The sequence below is a fragment of the Tympanuchus pallidicinctus genome, unplaced genomic scaffold (genome assembly GCF_026119805.1).
Source record: "Tympanuchus pallidicinctus isolate F22 unplaced genomic scaffold, pur_lepc_1.0 scaffold11, whole genome shotgun sequence".
Lineage (NCBI taxonomy): Eukaryota > Metazoa > Chordata > Aves > Galliformes > Phasianidae > Tympanuchus > Tympanuchus pallidicinctus.
The window spans coordinates 15,634,869-15,653,888 of record NW_026294627.1 but is presented as its reverse complement, the minus strand read 5'-3'; the positions used below and the strand labels follow the sequence as shown (position 1 = coordinate 15,653,888).

Below are 19,020 nucleotides of genomic sequence, written 5' to 3'. Positions count from 1 at the left end.
CCGCCCCGCGCCGGCTCCGGGCCGAGCCGCGCCCGCCTGCGGGCCTCCACGGCACCCGGAGCGGCCATAACGAGGCCGGCCGCGACGCGTCCCGCTGCCCGGCCCGGGGCCCGCCCTCGCCCTCCCCCGGTGCGCATCCATCCCCGCGTGGCCGCGGCCCCTCCTCGCCGCGTTCCCTCCGCCGCTCGCCCCGAGAGGCCGCCGCGGCGCGCTCCCTCGTTTCCCCGGGCCGGGCGGGAGACGGCTGGCGGGCGGAGGGCGGCCGGGCAGGGCCGGGGGCACGGCCCCGTCGCGCTTGTGCGGGGCTCTCTTGCCCTCTAGCGGGCAAAGGCAGCGGGGCGGCCCCGCCGTACTCCCGGCGGCCTGCCGCTCCTCCTCGGCCCGCCCGCCTCCGTCCCCGCCCCGCGCCGGAGACCCAGGGCCAGGGGACGCCGCCGGTGACCCCTCCGTCGCGGGCTGTGCCGGTGGGTGGGTAGGGGTCCCGGAAGATTCCCCCGCCGAGACACGGCGCTCAGCAGGCGGTCCCAGCGCCCAGCGCCGTGCTGTGCCTCAGGAGCCTCCTGTCCCTTTCAGGCTCACGTCGGTGAAAACTTTGGCTTTTCCCACGTTATTTCAGATGTGCTTTCTCCACCTAACAAAAGGTTTTGTACCATCCTCAGCAATTCTCGTGTTACAAGTATGGTTTAGAAAATGTACATCTTTTTAAGGCTGTCTGTGGCTGATATTCTTCCTCCAATCTATCACTTAAACGTTCCTATTTTGTCAACCAGTTTCATACTTCTGTTCTCTCACCATTTTGAAATTATTACTATTATATATTGCATTTTTGGTCTGACTGTTGCAATCATTTAACTGTAGGTTCACTAGTAGAAATTGTCCTTTTTCTTTTTTTCTTTCTCTTTCTTCTCTTTATTTTTCTTCTTTTTCTATTTCTTTTTCGTCTTTTGCTTTTTCTTTTCTTGTTCCTTTTCCTGAAGTACACAATTTGTCTCCTCTCAGTTTTACCTGTAATTTCCCATTCTTTGGGAAGCCCTAATATCCGTACGGTGCTTGTGTTCTCTGGTTGCGGCTCCATGAAGCTGAGCCATGACAAGAAATCCCTCCTTTTGCTGGTAGCAAATGTAGTCAGATCACTTGGAATGTAATCCCTTGGAAACCTCCACTCTCTGCTACAGTATTATAATCCTCTGTAATGTTTTGCATGCCTGTGTCTCTTTCATTTGCTTAAACGCTGTCCAATTCCTTTGTTGATAACTAACATATTTTACGTGTTTTTGCCTGTTGATTTCTTTAATCATCCTGCCACTATTTCACAATAACACACCAGCATAGCATGTAACTGCGCTCTGATTCAGTGATGTAAAGAGAGAGAAAATAATATAACCATTTTATTCAAATAATTACTCTGGATATGTACTAATGTTTTCCTTTTAGCTGGCCAAGACAAAAGCATCTCTAACTAGAATCCAGACTGAGCGTTACCTCAGTTTGTTTGCCCTGAATTTCTCGCTTTTGCCAAGACTGGAGACTCCTCCCTCTAGGACATGGAGTGAAAGGGATGCTCAAGCGAAGACCACATCTGTGGGGAGCAGAAGAACTGAATGATTCCTAAGCCATTCCCCATGGAGGACAGCAATGTTCTGCTTTATTTCTGTTTTATTTCTGTTTGCCCAGTCTGAAGAAATTTATAATGGAGCTGGACAAAAGTATGAGAACAAATGCTTTACATTTTGGAGAGAGTGGAAGGTTGTGGAAAATGCATTTCATCTTTTGGGTTCAAGAAACTGTGTTTGATTCTCTAATTAAAGTACGAACATAAGTGTGAGGTTCTAAGAGGTTTGGGTACAGCTATGCCACTGCCTTCTCTAGGACAATGGCAGTGGAAACACCATTTGGGAAGTATATGTGTTCCACTTAGCACAATGTGTTCCTCTGGCTGTTCCCTAAGAACCACAACTGCTGGATTAGGGATGTCAGAAGGTACATTGCTGTATATTTCCACTACTATCTGTCTACAGTCTGACTGTTCCTGAATTTGGATAACCCCACATTTATCCTGACTCCATATTTCGTCTTCTATGACAACAAATTCTGAAAATTCACTATTCTCTGGAAAAAAAAAAAACAAACAAACTGACTTCTGACTTTCTTCTGTCAGTTTCAAACCAACCTCTTATTAGTTTCGTTGACCGACTCCTAATCCTTGTGTTATAGCAACAGAATAACAGTTATGCATCTGTCCTCCCTATTCCCTTCCTGTTTTTGTGAACCTTACTCTTTGTCCTTAACCCTCTTTCCAAACTGACGAGTCCCAGCCTGTGGAGCTTCTTATCAGGCACTCAAGAGATGTGAGGGTCTTAGCTTCCCTTGAGAAGACAATAAACACTATAAAGATTACTGAAAACTCAAGTAATAGCAAGCTTAGGTAAAATAAAATAAGCTTAGTGAGCAGGCTTGTATGAGATGTTATGTGCAGCCCACAAGGCAGGCTATCCCAGTCATTTCAACCAAAAGAATCCCAGGGACAGGTTTTGTTTGTTCACTGTTAGGAACTGGTCATGTGTATAGTGTGTCAAATATTTAGTAGAACCGATCAACTCCTTAAAAAATACTTTTAGAGTGACCATCATCGTAGATGCAGAGAGTAGTGGACCTTTCGTATGATGGATCTACTAGTGCACCAAAGAAGTATCCAAGTGTTGACCATTATATTGCTCTGGTGAGCACAGAACACAGTTTTAACCATATCAAAAATTTACCTCAAGTCTTGATTGACCAACCAAATGTGCTAATGCTGTGTGCAACCAAAAATGTTTCTGTTTGATCCTAGAAGAAAATTCAGTGGTGGTCAAGACAATAGCATGGTGGAGTGCTGATCCTCAGCAGCAACATCACAGGCATTTTAATGACATTGGGTAGACTTTCTGAGTTTGGTGGTATTCACTGTCTTACACTGATAAATGTACACTGACAAGGTGAAGGGAGAGAAGATGTACTGCATTATATAAATTGCCATCTGTGTCATCTTTTCATGTGTCATTGTGTGCCTCCAAAAGTATTTTCAGTGTCATCACCAGGTGCTGGTGAAGTGTTGGAAATGCTGGTGAGTTTGAGTTGTTCTCTTCTAGACCTTTAGCATGCACAGCTACAATACACATTTGGTGTCACACGAGGAGTTAACTGATCTTAGTAGTGGTCTCTTCAGGTTTTTTACTGCATGAAAAACAGACTTTAGGGAAAAGAACAGAGCAGTGGTTCTAAGCTGCTGCACATCCCCAGATCTGACTCTCCCTCCCGCTCTAGCTGCCAATGCGCTGTTCTCACAAGGCTCACCAACACAGTTATGAATGTCAGACTGTTTCTCCTCAGAGAATATACTTCCCCATGGAGGAGCTGAAGAAGAAAATGTCTCTGTGTCTCTGCCTCCAGCCCTCAAAATTCAGAGTGTGATTCCATGTCCTGTCTTTCATTTCTCAGAAAAAAAATCTCTCTGCTTTCATAGCTGCCCTTGATAAAGCAAAGCTTTCCCACTCCGTTTTTCAGAGATTTTGTCTCTTTCTGTGAACCTGAAATCCACCATGGGGATTCCAGTTCCCCCCCCAGCAGCTGTTATTCCAAGAGAGCTTAGAAATTTGTCAGAGGATCTGAAAAACATAGCAGCCGTAGGAATTCACACCAGAAATAGATGCTGTCTGAACAGCTTTGCTTTCTCTAGACACTGCAGTGAAAACACTGACAGGCAATTGGGGAAGAATTCATTCAGGAGGTTCCTCTGCTTCCCCCACTTTAAACATTGCTCTAGGTTTAAGGAAGAGAACTGCAATTAACCATTCTCAGAGTGGATTTACAGCACAGCCACGCACTGAGAACTCACTTCTGCAGATATGGACAAATTGGCTCTGACTCCTGCCCTTACTGCAGTAGCACTGCAGCCAACAGAACTATGCGTGTAAATGTTGAGACATCAGGCAGACCTCCTGTATTAGGTATCCTGATTTTTTTAGTGGGGGCCAAGCTTCTAAAGAAACACATGGCAAAACTGAAGGAAAATTTATCTTGCCAAGCCTCCAGTTATGCTATTTGTAAAAATCTTGATACGAACAAGCAAAAGGAATTTGCTTGAACTCCCTGGAATTCATACCTCTTATTCCTGTAATCGTCAAATTGTTCCAGCTCTGTATCTGGGAACGTGGTTCTGCTGAGGGCTCAGATACAGAGCCGGTAAATTTGCTCCCTTGTTTAGAGAACATCTTTTGTGGTTGTGTCTTCCAGCAGCCACATTGCAAACCCCATTCCTCCAAAATACTCTGGATTAGATTATTTGCTTAGGTAACTTGGCAGAGCACCATGCCATTGTTGGATATTTGATGTGAACAGAGGGTAAGCACATCTGGGTCCTTTATTTCCCCAGGTTAAAAAAGAAAAAAGCCCTCTTAACAGTTCATTGTTGTAAAACCTCAGAGTCTGTGGGCCGTTTTTGGCTGCAGCTTCCATAATGATGGAAAACTGTACTCAGCTGCAGAAGTGTGAGAACTGAGTCCTTCATAAATATTCTTGAATATTCCTTTCTGTAGATTTGACCATCGGTAAATTTTTCCCTCGTACAGATTTTGATCCAGTAGTCCCTATAGTTCTGTTATAATTTGAGTCATATGCTGCTTTCCTAATTTTTTGTCTAGTCATTTTAAATATTTTTGTATGGTATTCAGACAACAACAGCGAATCTTGTAGCTATTATTATCTTTGCAATTTCCCCTGAGTGTTAGTGAAGTCTACATAATGCAGAGCCCATCCACTACTTCAAAGTTATTGCATTCCAAAGCTATTAAAATGAGAGGCTTTTATTTGGGATGTCTTTTAATTTAACAGTGAGGATGAAGCTTATTTCTCAGCATTTTTGCAAGGTAAAAATAAATCTAGAAGACACACACAGATGCCGTGCTTGAAAAATAGCAGCATTCTGGTAATATGCTTGGGTAGAGTTGATCATTTATAGGGGTATTTTACATGCAGCATCTCCGTTCTGGAGAGTTAAGCAATTTCCATGACTGAAATTATTTGAAATCTTGTGTTCTGTAAGGCCAAGGACAAATATTCAAAAAACAAGGACTAAATTAAGACTGAAAAGCTAAGGTTCACAAAATGGCTCTTTGCTGTCTCATTTTGGGCAATTAAGTTAAAAAATTCTGAAGATGCCTCATGTGAGTGCTAAGTAAGTGAATTTCAGAAAGTGCATATAGAGAACTAGACCCATTAAGATCTCTTAGTGTCTTTAATTATTTACTTAATTCACTTAGAATGAGGATTTCAGTGCTTGACTTTAAGATATCACCATCTTAAATTCCTGCCCTCATCCTTCTGCAGTGATAGTATGTTTAATGCCACGTTAATCTGTGGCATTTTTGTCACGTGAAAATCTCAAATACTTGCTTTACTTCACTTCATACCTTCTTAGCACTTCTAAAAAGACTGTCAACCAAGTCTAAATCACTGAAGGCTTCCTATTCCATAGGATACACAGCTATGATGTATGCATTAGGATATTTGGGTAGTCACTGAGGTAGTCCCACCAGGTTACAGAGAAGCAGATAAGCACTGTACTTTTTTATTCATGGCACATTTTTATTCACATAATAATTATTAAGTAAACTGAGGAGGAAATCTGGTGCAGGCAACAAGACAACATCAAGACTGTATACAATATATGCTACAAGACAAAGAACATTTATTTCCTACCAAATTCTGCCAGTATTCAGTCTTCCAGCTTGATCTTGTAAGCAGCTTCTTTCAAGATTTAGAAAAGGAAGTTCTGAAGTAGGAAGCTCTAAAATGGCTTTTTTTTTTTTTTTTTACTATCATTTAAGCAAACAGAGATCACAGACTTCACTGCTTTCCCTTTCAGATGCAGGGCAGCCTACTTTCATTCTCCCATACTCTTGCTATTGACACAAAAGAAGGGAAAAACTCAGAATTCCTGTCTAATGAGAGATACTTGTCCCAGTCCAATAAACACACCACCGGTATAAAGAGGCAGGTCGGGATTCTCCCCACATTGCAGAATGCTGATGCTCTTCCGAAGACTTCTGCTTCCAGTCACTGTTAATTGGTTCCTATCACTTCCAGCACTGCACATACTGCTAGCTGCTGCCACATGGCCATTCCTGTTGAGCCTGCAGAAAACTCACCATTTTTTTGCTGACAGCATAACCCATAAGACTGCAGTGTCATGCAAGCAATTTCTCAGGTTCTTTTGTTTCAACTTTTTTTGCTCTGTTTTCTTAGAATCATTGAAAAGTTCTTACTCTTCCCTGCTTCTTTGCATTTTACAGAAGGTGCAGTCAACTGAAGTCATTCATCTATTTCACCTCCAACCTGTTCTCAGCGGCTATCTCATCAGCTCCACATTCCACAGCAGCCTTGCCTTTCATCTTACTCATTCTTTGGTGTGGCTGTTTGACGACTGGAGCAAGAACTACTTGTTCATGTATGGACTCCTTAATCACCAAGCGTCTAGAGCAGAAATTCTAGTGTTTTGCCTTTAATAATACCCAGTGACCTTGCACTGGGTATTGCGGCATTTCATCTTGTTCCTACTCATCTACTAAAAGCTCATTAGTTCTTCTCTTGTAACAATCAGATCCTTTTCCATTTTGCTTCTCAAATTTGTCATCCTCAAACTGTTTGATTCTTCCATGTGTGTAAAAAAGAGACTAAAATAGTACAACATTTTAGGGTGAGATCATGTGCCTTCCTACCAGCTGTGGCTCCTGTGCCATAAACTCATCACAGCTACCTCCAGCACCCAGGGCTTTGCATTTTAGCATGCTCATCCTCTGAAACATTGGAAGCAGTTTGTGTATCCTCCTCTCCTTTCTGATGTGAAATTCTCAGCTGTGCATAGCTAGAGCAGAGCCAGGTGAATGGCTGTCTTACTCTGTCCGACAGATGATATGCCACAGGCACACAGTGCCAACCCACTTTTTGTAAGGAGCTCAGTAGGAATTGGCAGACCTCCAAGTCCTTCCTCAGTTAAGTTTTTCAAAATCAAGTAAATTTCATAGATCTCCAGTGCTCTTTTTTCTCTTTGTGTGATCATTATTCTCGCTGTTACTCTTGGTGGCAACATACCTTCAGGGAACCAATACCCTGCCGTATCCTGGTTCTCTGTAATACTGTTTTTTTCATCCTCCTTAACCCCTCTGCCAGTTTTTGCATAGCCAACATTCTTTAACAGAAGATGAATCAAGGAGATTCACAACTTCAGATTCTAAATATATGAAAGTCAGCAGAGGTCACTGTGAAGAGCAGAAACTCTTCTTAAATATAAATAGAGTACACAAAAGCTGGCAGTACCTTTTGGAATTAAAAATCTCCACAGCACAAATGCAATTAATGTGATCATGAAGTAAAAGCTACATTAACATCTGAAAACAAAATAAGATCTGTGTCACAGACATTGCTAACTAATAGGAGAGAGGTTTGGGGAACTGAGACTCAGAGAAGATTGTCAGCAATATGGAAAGATTGCTTGTTTGTTTGCTTTTGAAAAAGCTTTGATTGAGATTCTTCTGATGTGAGAACCTTGACTTGGAAGCCTTCCAAGCACAGACATCACTCAGAATTCTGCAGAAATTCTGTGGATGTAGAACTTGCAGGATTACATCAGGTACACAGCACACCTGCACATAAACAACTGCATCTGCTTCTCTAGCAGTGATTTGGAGATCTGTAGGCAGAACTGTAGGCTAAGTCATAGAAAAATCTAAAAAGAAGACACTTTCCTCTTGACTGAAGTTCTGGGCTCAGGTTCTAGCCTTCGTTTCAGCTTAAATGCACTCTTACATATAGAACATGCAAAGACAACAATATCCTCTTTATCCTATAGCTGTGATGCTCTTGACCACAGAGCGTCACAAAATCATCAGACATTTTTCAGGCTGCCCATTGGCAGTTCTGCTCTTTACTCTTCAAATACACTTTGTAGGTATCTTCTCTGAAATTCACATTGGGCAAATATTAAAAAAATGGATTGTACCTTAGGTTACTGGGATTTGTTTTCTGTGGGTTTTTGTTTTTTCAGCAAGAGCACAGAATCTATAGGAGAAAAAGCTGCAAATTACAGCTCAGCAAGAGCACAGAATCTAAAGGAGAAAAAGCTGCAAATTACAGCTGACAGGTTCAATGCTCTTATAACTATTTTAATAAAAGATGTTGTGATTTCGAGTAGATAACAGTCTTGTAAAAACAGCTTAGGTGAACTGAGAAAATAATGGTAACAGTTTTGCAAAACTTTACTTGCAATTTAAAATAATTTGGGCGATGGGGAAAATGTGTCTGACTCTGAAGACTACAAAGTGTTCCAAACTACATTAAATTCACAATTGCAGAATCTCTGCTTTTGTGCAATACAGTGGCAGTAATTTCTACTTTAATAGCTGGCAAGGGCAGATTAACATCAAGTATGGAGAAACCAGGCAAAACACCTTTTGCAAGTAAATCCTGCAATTTTTCTCGTTTGCCAGAAAAAAATATGTAGTTTAGAATATACACTTAGCTTGCATTCACAGGCTTAACACATAATATTATTACCAGAATGATAACAGGGTAGTATATTTTACAGTATCGAAGTTTTAACTCTGAGACTCTTTGGAGAAGGCAGGCAGAGGACTTTAACGACATATTAAAGGAGTCAGGAAAGAAACTAGTAGCAATGTACAGCACAAAGAGTGGCACTCTTGTCCTTTGACCAAAGACTTGATCACCTGAAACAAGCTGCGTCACTTCTGTTTGTACATGACCTATAATTACAGCACTTTTTATTTTATGCTATTTCGATAGAAAGCTTGGCATAAAAAAAAAAAAAAAAACATCCTGTCACATTAAATAGTCACCAAATTCCTAAAGCCTACCTGAAAAGCCATCTCAAATTGACTGTCAGCAACCCACAGCTACCTTTCAAAAGTAGTATTGCTGATCATTTGTCCTCCTCTATCCTCACCTTCTAATGATTTTATCTAGGATGTACTTGTTCAGTTACTTACAAGTATCAACAGGGAACATAGTAATATTTACTGCTTCATCTGTATCTAGTAGGCAATATGTAGAAGAAGCACATTAGTTTGGTTTGGTATCACATGTTGTTGATAGAGGCATGTCAGCAAGTTTTTATCGCCTTTCATTTAGAAACTGGTAATTTTTTTCTGAAATCCAGGAAGTTAGGCTACCTAATTAAAATTACTTGGGTACTCTTCCATCTATTTTTCTAAGAGTTATTTATTCAGTCTTCTGCTGTCTCTTCTATCCTCCATGAGTTTTCAAAGCCATGTGAAATACCTGGAAACAGTTCAGAGTTTACTTAGGCTAGTTCCTGAATCACTTCAGTAGTCTCTTCAAAATATAAGTTACAAGAAAGTAGAATCATTAAAGTTACAGCTGAGAAAATTAAAAAATTAAATGTAAGTTGAATATCAGCAGATAGATGAGCAGTAGCAGGATACAGACATAGACATCCTCGGATGCTAAATGTAGACCCCACAAGATCAACAGAGCAGAACTTTTGTCTTTAAAAAAGTAATTGATGATCAACTGAAAACCATCCAAATAATGCAATAATATTTGCAGAAAATATTTTAAAAATAGCTTTTGTCTTCAAGAGTTATTTGCAGCTCTGTCATCAAGCCTTCACAGATGATATAATACTTGGTTCTCGTTGAGGTACCTCAATCCTTTCAAGCAGTCTCCTGTTTCTGAAGAAGAAAATAGACTGCACAGGCAATTTCAATCCCACTTAATATGTAATAATTGCTAACCTATAGTTTATTCAATATAATACTTCAATAATTCAAACTTGCTTTCCACTTGCTTCCTCTACTCAGGTTTGATAGAAGTACTTGGCTCTTTTGGGTGCCAGGATGTTATCACGTGTCATGGACAGCTGTTCTGAGTAAATCTGGGGTAAGATCACACCTTAGACAGTCCTTGGTTTCCAGCAGTTGGTCTGCAGGCTCTGCTGGTCCTCAGTCCTCCACTATTGCCACAGCCACTGGACCTTCTCATTGCTTATCAAGTGGGATGCTCCAGGCAGACCTCAGGTCCTCTGAGTCAATACAGCTGTCTCTTTTGCTGCTGTGGAGAACAATAAACAATAAACTCCCCCTTCATACTCACCACCTGCCACTCAACTAAGCTTACGAGCAGCTGATAGCATGGTAAGAAGCCTCAATAAGTACACAGGTTGTTCCAAAAGTAATACCTCCTATTTATTTCCATGGAAACAACAAGAGATACAAAGAACACAATAATACTATTTGATGATCAAATTCTCAAACATATTTCTCAACATAGTCACCATCATCAGCAGATTCATGTGGATGAGCTGATCAAGATGCTCTTCATTTCATGGGTTGGCATCTGTGCGGGCAGCTTGGAACATGGTTTGTCTTTCACGTCACTGTTGCTACTGCTGAAATGCACCACCCACCACCTCACTGTGCTCACATCTACTGTTCGGTCTCCATAAATGTTCAGCAAGTGCCAATGAATGTCAATGGATGCAATTTTTTCTGTCTTAAGGAATTTAATTCCACACCTTTGCTTCATATGCACTTCCACGTCAGATGTTGTTCTGTCAGACTGGCCCTCTGCTGCCATCTGTCACACAGCAACAAAATATGATGGAATATTGGTGGAAGGTTCAACCTCTGCTGCCATACCACCACCATCTGCTTCTGACATCACAAACATAATAAAAGAGGAGGCATTACTTTTGGGGCAGCCCTTGTATTTTCAGCCACCACAGGCAAGCAGCCTCTGTCACACCAGCCAATTTGCCTTTGTGTTACAGCTGATTTGCTATGGATCCTGACTAACGTTCTATGGGTACATCTTTTGTGTTACATAGAGGCACGGAGAGGGCTCATGGATCAGAACCAGCATCATACAGTCCCTGGCTGTGCTACGGACTGCTAAAACTAAATTTCTCCATTCCAGATCAGACAGACAGAAGCTATACCCAAGCCACATAAACATGAGACCTTAAACACTATGAACGCTATATCAATATGAGATCACCCCAAGTATTATGAACATGAGCCAATCTGTGTATCTCGGCATCCTGCTGCTGGAACAATTTGCCTCCTTGCACACAAGCAATTCGGATGCTGTTCCAGGCAGGGTCTAGTAGCAGACTAGAAGTCCGTGCTGAGTGCACTCAGGTGTTCTCCTGACAATGGCTAACTCCTGTCTGAATGGAGCCAGGTGGGGGCCGTTTTCCAAATAGCAGCTTGATGCACAGCTTCTGCAGGATTTTTATTACTATTATTCCTTTGTGAGTGGCCGTGCAGACCCTTTTGATGTAGTGGCAGATGAAGGACCTCTTTACTAGCAAATATACAAAGACTGCTATGATATTTATACAAGTAGTGTAGATGTTTTTCTACTCCATAATTGCCAAAGGCAGATATCAGTGGAAACAGAGCAATGCTGCCAAGTACAGTGAACTTTGGATTAGGACTTCCACGTTTTTATGAAAGGATCTCAGAACCTTTTATAGTGAAGGACTGTGTCTAACACACATGTACCTGTGCTCCTAGCTTCAATCAGATTCTATACTTTTAGCTACTACAATACCAAAGACAAATATTTCGAAAATAATCCTTCTTTCCCTTATACAAAAACATTTGCAATCAAATATCATAAATGGTATTCTGAGCAAGGGAAGTAAACACTATTTGAAATAATGGCAATGTGTTACAGAAAACAGTAATTTAAAATTTTATAATTCCTTTCTTTTTCAAAGAAATAATTATATACACTTTACCATCACCAGCAGTATTAAAGATGTTACAATTTAAGACAATTTTAATTAATAAATCATAGTGCTGGTACAAAGTGTTGCTAATATTAGCCTTAAGCAGTAGTCTGGGAAAAACAAGAAGGTATATGATGCTTCTTTAACATTGTTGGAAAACATGTATTTTTAAAATATTTTATAGGTTAAAATACTGATAATTCTCTATTTGTTTCTTTAGTAACGCTGTGAAGTAATGTCTTTGCCATTCTTTTGAACTACATAACAATAATTATTTAAAATTATATCAGTCAAATTGCACTTAAAAATACAAGACTGAGTCCCTAATAAATCTTTCTGGTTTTTGAAGTAAGCCAGATAAAATTAACTTTGCTAATCTTGACTTGTTTTATTGTACCCTCTCCCTCTCTTCTTATGTACAGAATCCATACAACAGAAAGTGTTAGGCAACCTTAACTGTAGTTATTGCTACAACTCTTCCCATAAAACTTAAGGTAAAATACGGGTATAATTAAACTGAGGGGAGTGCTCACACTGATTTCAGAGAATGAAAGAGAAAATAAGTGTTTTCTGAAATACAGTAATGTCTCCACAATAAAAATTTGTATTTACATGGAGAGCACTGGTAATAATATTTCAGGAAATCCAATAATTAAAGTATTATATGAAAAAAGCATAGATAAATGTCTCTAAAAATGTGGCTATGAATATAAAGATACATGTAAGAAGTCTATATTTGATTATTGCAATTATACGTGGGTTTATCTTTTTTAATCCATGCTAGGAATGCTATCAAAATTGTTTGAAAGGAAAGAAAAAATGAAGTACAATTCACTCATCTGGAACCACAAGGAAAATACTAACCACTAAAGCACACAGTGTAATTCCATTACTTACAGTGTTTTCAAGGGACTGTGAGACTTCTATTACTGTTGCAACAGTACCGTGGGATCTTATCACTGAAAGATATAAGAGCAGCCGAAGCACAGATCTCACCTAATAGTGAGCAAGTGCCTACTCATCAGTGACTCATGTATACAATCTATTTTATGCAAAAGCAACCTTGCTTCAAACCACAAAACTACAAAATGTGCAAAGTTAGGCACGTACCTTTTCACCAGCCTAAGCTGCAGAGTCACAGTACTTGCACCAAGATATGCACATTGCTTTACAAAGAACATTAGTTTTGACCTGCTCTGGTTTTATTCACATAAAAGCATTATTTCAGCAGCCTACATACCATTTCTTTAATGAATCAAATCTTTATCAGGAAAAGGTAACTACTAACTTAGAAACTGTATTTTAACATCTTTCCGGTGTTGTCTCTAATGTCTTCACACGTCAGAATACTTTTTTCAACATTTAAGAAATCACAGAATCAGAAGGGATCTCAAGAGATCATCAAGTCCAACCCCCTGCTGAAGCAGCTTCCCTACAGTAGGTCACACAGGTGGTGTCTAGATAGGTCTTGAATAGCTCCCTAGGAGACTGCATATCTAGGGCCTGTTCCATTGCTCCATCCCCCTTACCTTAAAGAAGTTCTGCATGTTAGTATGGAACTTCCTATGTACCAGTTTTAGGCCCTGACTCCTTGTCCTATCCCTACATACCACTGAGAAGAGCCTGGACTCATACATTTGCCTCTCACCTCCATTCAGATATTTATAAACATGTATCAGATTTCCCTTCAGTCTTCTTTTTCCCAGGCTAAACAGAGTTGAGTTACTCAGCCTTTCCTCATATGGGGGATGCTCCAGGCCCTTTATCATCTTTGTGGCCTTCTGCTGGGCTCCTTCTAGGAAATATCTGTTCTTTCAACTGGACACAGTAGCCTAAACGTGGCCTCACCAGGGCAGAGCAGAGAGGGAGGATGATCTCTCTCGACCTGCTGGCCACACTCTTTATCAACTTGTTTTTCTTCTGATTTTCAATTAGACTCAAAAAGTAGTTCTGAAGTCTGAGGGAACTCATTACATACAGCAGCATTATGAGAGGTATTTGGGGACATATCAAATTAATGCATCTTCAGAATTTCACATAAATCTTCATTCTTTTCACTTCAAATGGACTCTATCATGATAAGCTTTTGAGTATCTTTAGTGAGTTGAAAATATTTGAAGACACACAATATTTACATCCTAGCTCCTAAATGCAATGATTGCTGTAAATTCTTTTTTATGAGCTGAATGGTATTATCTAGCCACAAAATTGCATTTGTTCTCATCCTTACTGGTGCATGAATGTTGACTGTCTGGTAGTGAGGTCAATTTCTATCATCTCCAAATCCTGTAAAATAACTGGACTTTCTGTTAACAAACAGCACAATGTCATCCTTGGCCTTCTTCACCACAGGAGGATATTTCAGCTTCCTTGAAACTGATATCAACTTACTCTTTATTTGCTTTGGAAGGGGAGTGGTTAGGCATGATGGAGTAATAGTCTCTCTAGTGTACATTAGAAATCCTTTAAATCTCCTCCCAGCCTTCAGAATAAACAACTTTGGTACAGAGCCTTAGAGACTCTGGGTAGAGATGAAGATATCAGCTGGCCAACTTTTAAGATGGTCTAATTTCACCTTCCAGTTTTCAAGGTGTGCAAGGACTATTTTATTGCTTTCAACAAAATGTGTCTTCATTGTCATCCCCATCTGATTTTGAGTGTTTTCCTTGTCGTCAATGGGAGACAAATTGCTCTCACTTCTGTTACAATGAAATATAAGTGATATTCTTAACTGGACTGATGCTATTTTGAAGGCCTGGGATTGTGAGAACTTTTGTTTCAAGGCTTCTGTCTGACTTTGGACAGAATTTAATTCACGCTCCAGTTCTTCACTCACAAAATAAAGCTGTGATATTTCCCATCTTTCAGTCTTGCTTGTTCAATTCCTCCAGGAAAGAACTACCCATCTATCATTAGTACAGTGCCTAGCCTACTAAAATCTTACTTTTGTTTGGCACTTGCTGTCAAATAGCATACATAGTAAATAAATCAGACATCCCCATGCCTTTGCTCCCCCACTATAAAGGGGGGCTTCTCAGCCCTCCCTCCATTCAGAAATCACTGGTCCCTCCCTGAGCCCTTCTACACACCATTTTAAGTCTCCACAGACAAACTGGCAAGATGGGTGGCCCTCAGACTGGATGATTGAATCCATCTCTCAACTCTTATTCTATCTAAAGTAGTAAGAAAGGGCTTGAATTAACAGGAGTTAATTTAAGCCGTTACAAGAGTCAATGAATGCTGGCGTTAAGCCCAATGCTCTTGAGGGGATTGGAGTTCTAACAGAGACTGAATCCATGCTGGAACCTGGCCTAACACTCTTAAAAAACACTGATACGTGGAGGTGGATGTTCAGGGATGTGAAGCTGCAGGTTTACTTCCTATTTTAACATTTCACTTTGTAATAAAATCATAGAAGAAAATGAAGTTTATGTCAGAAATTATTTCCTAAGTATCAGAGGATTCCCATGGGCTTTGTTTCATGATAGTATGTGTTCATTTTGTGATGTGATTACACATTATGCTCATTATGCCTAATAAGCAATAACTGCATTTAAGTATTGCTCTATTACAATTCAGTGGAGCATTGAATCTTGCAGGAAAATTACATACTTAAGCATTTAAGAAAATCTTTAATTAGGCTTTTCGTTTTCTTTTGAAATTTTCATCAGTGCAAATATCTCTAGAAGAAAGTCTGAAGCCAACATGTAGAAAATACTTGTTAAAAAAACAGGTAAAGCTTGCTAAACATTATGATTTGGGCCCCTCACTGCAAGAAAGATATTGAGGCCCTGGAACGTGTTCAGAGGAGGGCAACAAAGCTGGTGAGGGGTCTGGAACACAGGCCATATGAGGAGAGGCTGAAGGAGCTGGGAATGTTCAGCCTGGAGAAGAGGAGGCTCAGGGGAGACCTCATTGCTCTCTATAACTTCCTGAAGGGAGGCTGTAGTGAGCTGGGGGTCGGCCTCTTCTCTCGTGTCATTAGTGATAGGACCAGGGGGAATGGCTTCAAGCTACGGCAGGGGAGATTCAGGCTGGACATGAGGAAGTATTACTTTTCAGAAAGGGTGGTCAGGCACTGGAATGGATGCCCAGGGAGGTGGTGGAGTCACCGAGCCTGGGGGTGTTCAAGGAAAGACTGGATGTTGTGTTGAGGGACATGGTTTAGTGGGAGCTATTGGGAATAGATGAACGGTTGGACTGGGTGATCTTTTAGGTCTTTTCCAACCTTGGTGATTCTATGATTCTATGATTGCTGCTTGTGAAGGTCAAGGAAGAGAAAACTGTGCAGGGTGGGAAAGACAGCCTCTGAAATAAAATTTAAGCGCTGCAGATCATAGTAGTTGATGACGTTTGTCACCTCTGTTGTGTTTACCAGATTGTCAGTGTCATTTTTCTGGATCTTCGCTTTCTGACACAAACCACCCTATACTGATACTGCACCAGGTGAAATAGGACTACCTCTTCATAGCCTTTCTGACTACTTAGGCATACATTCTAGCACCCAGAATATAGGAGTCTGGTTACTGCAACATGATTGTGGGCCTTGTAAGCACAGCAGTAGCTGAGCACTCCTCTGAGATGCTACACACAGGGTAGCTAAGGACATCTCACCTCCCCACCAGCATTGCGTGCTTACAGCCATTGGGGAGTAGCTCGCCTTTCACTCAGCAGCTGTGTCTGTTCCAGTCAAGAATGTCATCCAAGGAAAGGCAAATGACCTACTTAGTCGTTCTTACTCAAAGAAAAACTGAAGATGCCTGGCAGGGTGCTGAATTCACCCCATTTACCTATGCTGCAGTCGTATGTTCAACATAATGGGATCTGGCATTCTGAATTCAAACCCCTCAGCTATCTTTTACAATGCTTCTGGGATGTTGCCAGCATCCATGAGGTGCATATTATTGCTAGACACAGAAAGGGAAGTACTCATAATGTGTTTGTGCAAATACTCTGTCAAGTAATAAGGCTGGGACAGAAAATATTTTGTCTGTCTGGAGAGAAGTTAAAACAAGGAACAGGAATTTGCTGTAAGTTTTACTGCTCTGCAGCAGAAGTGGGATTTTTCAGTATGTGTTTTATGCATGACAGGGATTTTGCTGCTATGTTTTACAGTATCTGGGGATTATAGAGGATTTCTTGTATGAGTTACTTTCTGTGTCTCTGAGGATAAAAAAAAGATTTTGCAATGTATATTACGGTCCACGGAAATGGAAACCATTCACCCTGCATGTTGCACTCTTGGGTGATTTTGCAATGAGCAGTCATTTATATTCCCCAGAGAAGGTGTTTTTGAAGAGTCTGTGTGCTGCTAAGGATTCAGGTGGCACATTCCTGAAGATGTCCCAGACACGTTGCTGAATGACATTCAATGGACAACACATACTAATGGAAGTCTGGATAAATTCTGAGATGCCACTATTCAGATGTCTGAAATTACCACATACAAAACTGAATTCATGTCTCTAAGTTCAGAGTGGTGAAGGACAGCAAACTAAAAGTCCTTTACTTGCACAGAGTAATCACCATTTGTCAGTAGATAGAAGGCAAAAAGGCATTTCCATGTTTTCATGTCTCTAATACTTGCACCTCATTCAAAGAGGTGAATGGCACAGCTTACTACAACAGACAGAATGCGCTTTTTTTAACCAAAGTAATGGGAAACTGCCAAATGCCTTAAATTTAGAATGACCCTGAGCAATTCTCTCCAGCTTTTTCCACTCTCACATTTGCCAGGTAAATACTCCAAAAGCTTGAATCATAGCATTACAAACCTACAAATGGTGTCTGGTTTCCCATGTGACCATATCACCAGTTCCCAGATGGCCCAATCATGGAATATGAATCATAGAATCACAGAACCTTTAGAGTTGGAAAAGACCACCAAGATCATCTAGTCCAACCATCAATCCACTACCATCATGACCACTAATCATGTCCTTAAGAGCCACATTTCCAGAATCTCCACAAACGGTAACTCCAGCACCTCCTCCTGCAGCCTGTCCCAATGCCTCACCACTCATTCTGAAAATAAATTTTTGATTGATAAAAATGTATCAATATACATATGGCAAGCAATTGTATTGAAAAATGTGTTTTGCTATTGGGAAAAAGGGATTAAAGCACTATTTAGGACTAAGTAGAAAAGGACAGGCCTCTGCTGGAAAAAAAAAAAAAAAAAAAAAGTAATACAAAATATTTAGAATCACTAAGGTTGGAAAAGATTTTCCGGAACATCTAGTCCAGCCATCCATTTACCACCAATATTTCCCCAGTAACTATGTCCCTCAGAGACACATCTCCACGTTTCTTGAACGCCTGCAGGGATGGTGACTCCACCACCTCCCAGGACAGCCTGTTCCAGCGCCTGACAATTCTTACAGAGAACTTTTTCGTAACATCCAACCTGAACCTCCCCTCAACTTCAGGCTGACCCCCACCTCACCACAGCCTCCTTTCAGGCAGTTGCAGAGAGCGATAAGGTCACCTCTGACTCCCCTCTTCTCCTCATTGAGCAATCACAGTTCCCTCAGCCGCTCCTCATAAGACTGACAACTCACTAATAGCAAATACCAAGCTCAATCCAGCCAAGGCTTAGAGCATTTCAGTAGAACAGAAGTGGCAGTGGACCAAAGCACATGTTGAAAAACCCAGGGTGAGGAGCTGTCTCTGACATAAGTGACGGCAGGGGTCAGCTCCACCTGTCACACTCTTCAGCAGCCACATCTGCCATGACACTTTGTATAAGCAACATCTCCTGTCGTCTGTATCTCATGAGAAGCTCTACTCCACGAGGATGTTTCAGACCCACTCACGTTCCAGCTGCCATTCACCTGGCACACGCGCAGCGCAAAGTACGCCTACACGACATTCCCAACACTCAGAAAACCCCACAGCACCGAGTCAATGCTGCAGCACTGACACAGCCCTGACTTAACCATCCCCGCCCGCTGAGCTTCCCACAGTGTCATGGAATCGCCGAAGTTGGAAAAGACCTCTAAGACCATTAAGTCCAGCCACAGCTCAACTCCTGCCCCCACCATCCCTTCCACTGCCGGGAAACCGCCGAGCGGGCAAGTCCCAGCTCCCGTTTTCAGCGAGCGGCCTCCGATGTCCTGTGCACCTCCTCCTCCGTTACCATTCCGCACGCCCCGCGGGCAGCTCCCGTCCCGCCGGGCGCACCGGGGCCACGGATCCCCGCTCGCCCCATC

The 19,020-nt window shown here is 41.4% G+C and overlaps 1 long non-coding RNA gene across 1 annotated transcript; it reads right to left on the bottom strand.

Moving 5' to 3' along the window:
* Positions 1-8,123: 8,123 nt before the first annotated feature.
* Positions 8,124-19,015, bottom strand: LOC128074993 (uncharacterized). The gene is made up of 3 exons (XR_008203552.1): positions 18,933-19,015; positions 9,967-10,125; positions 8,124-9,333 (listed from the first exon to the last, which is right to left on the bottom strand). It is a non-coding gene; the product is annotated as an uncharacterized LOC128074993 (long non-coding RNA).
* Positions 19,016-19,020: the final 5 nt, after the last annotated feature.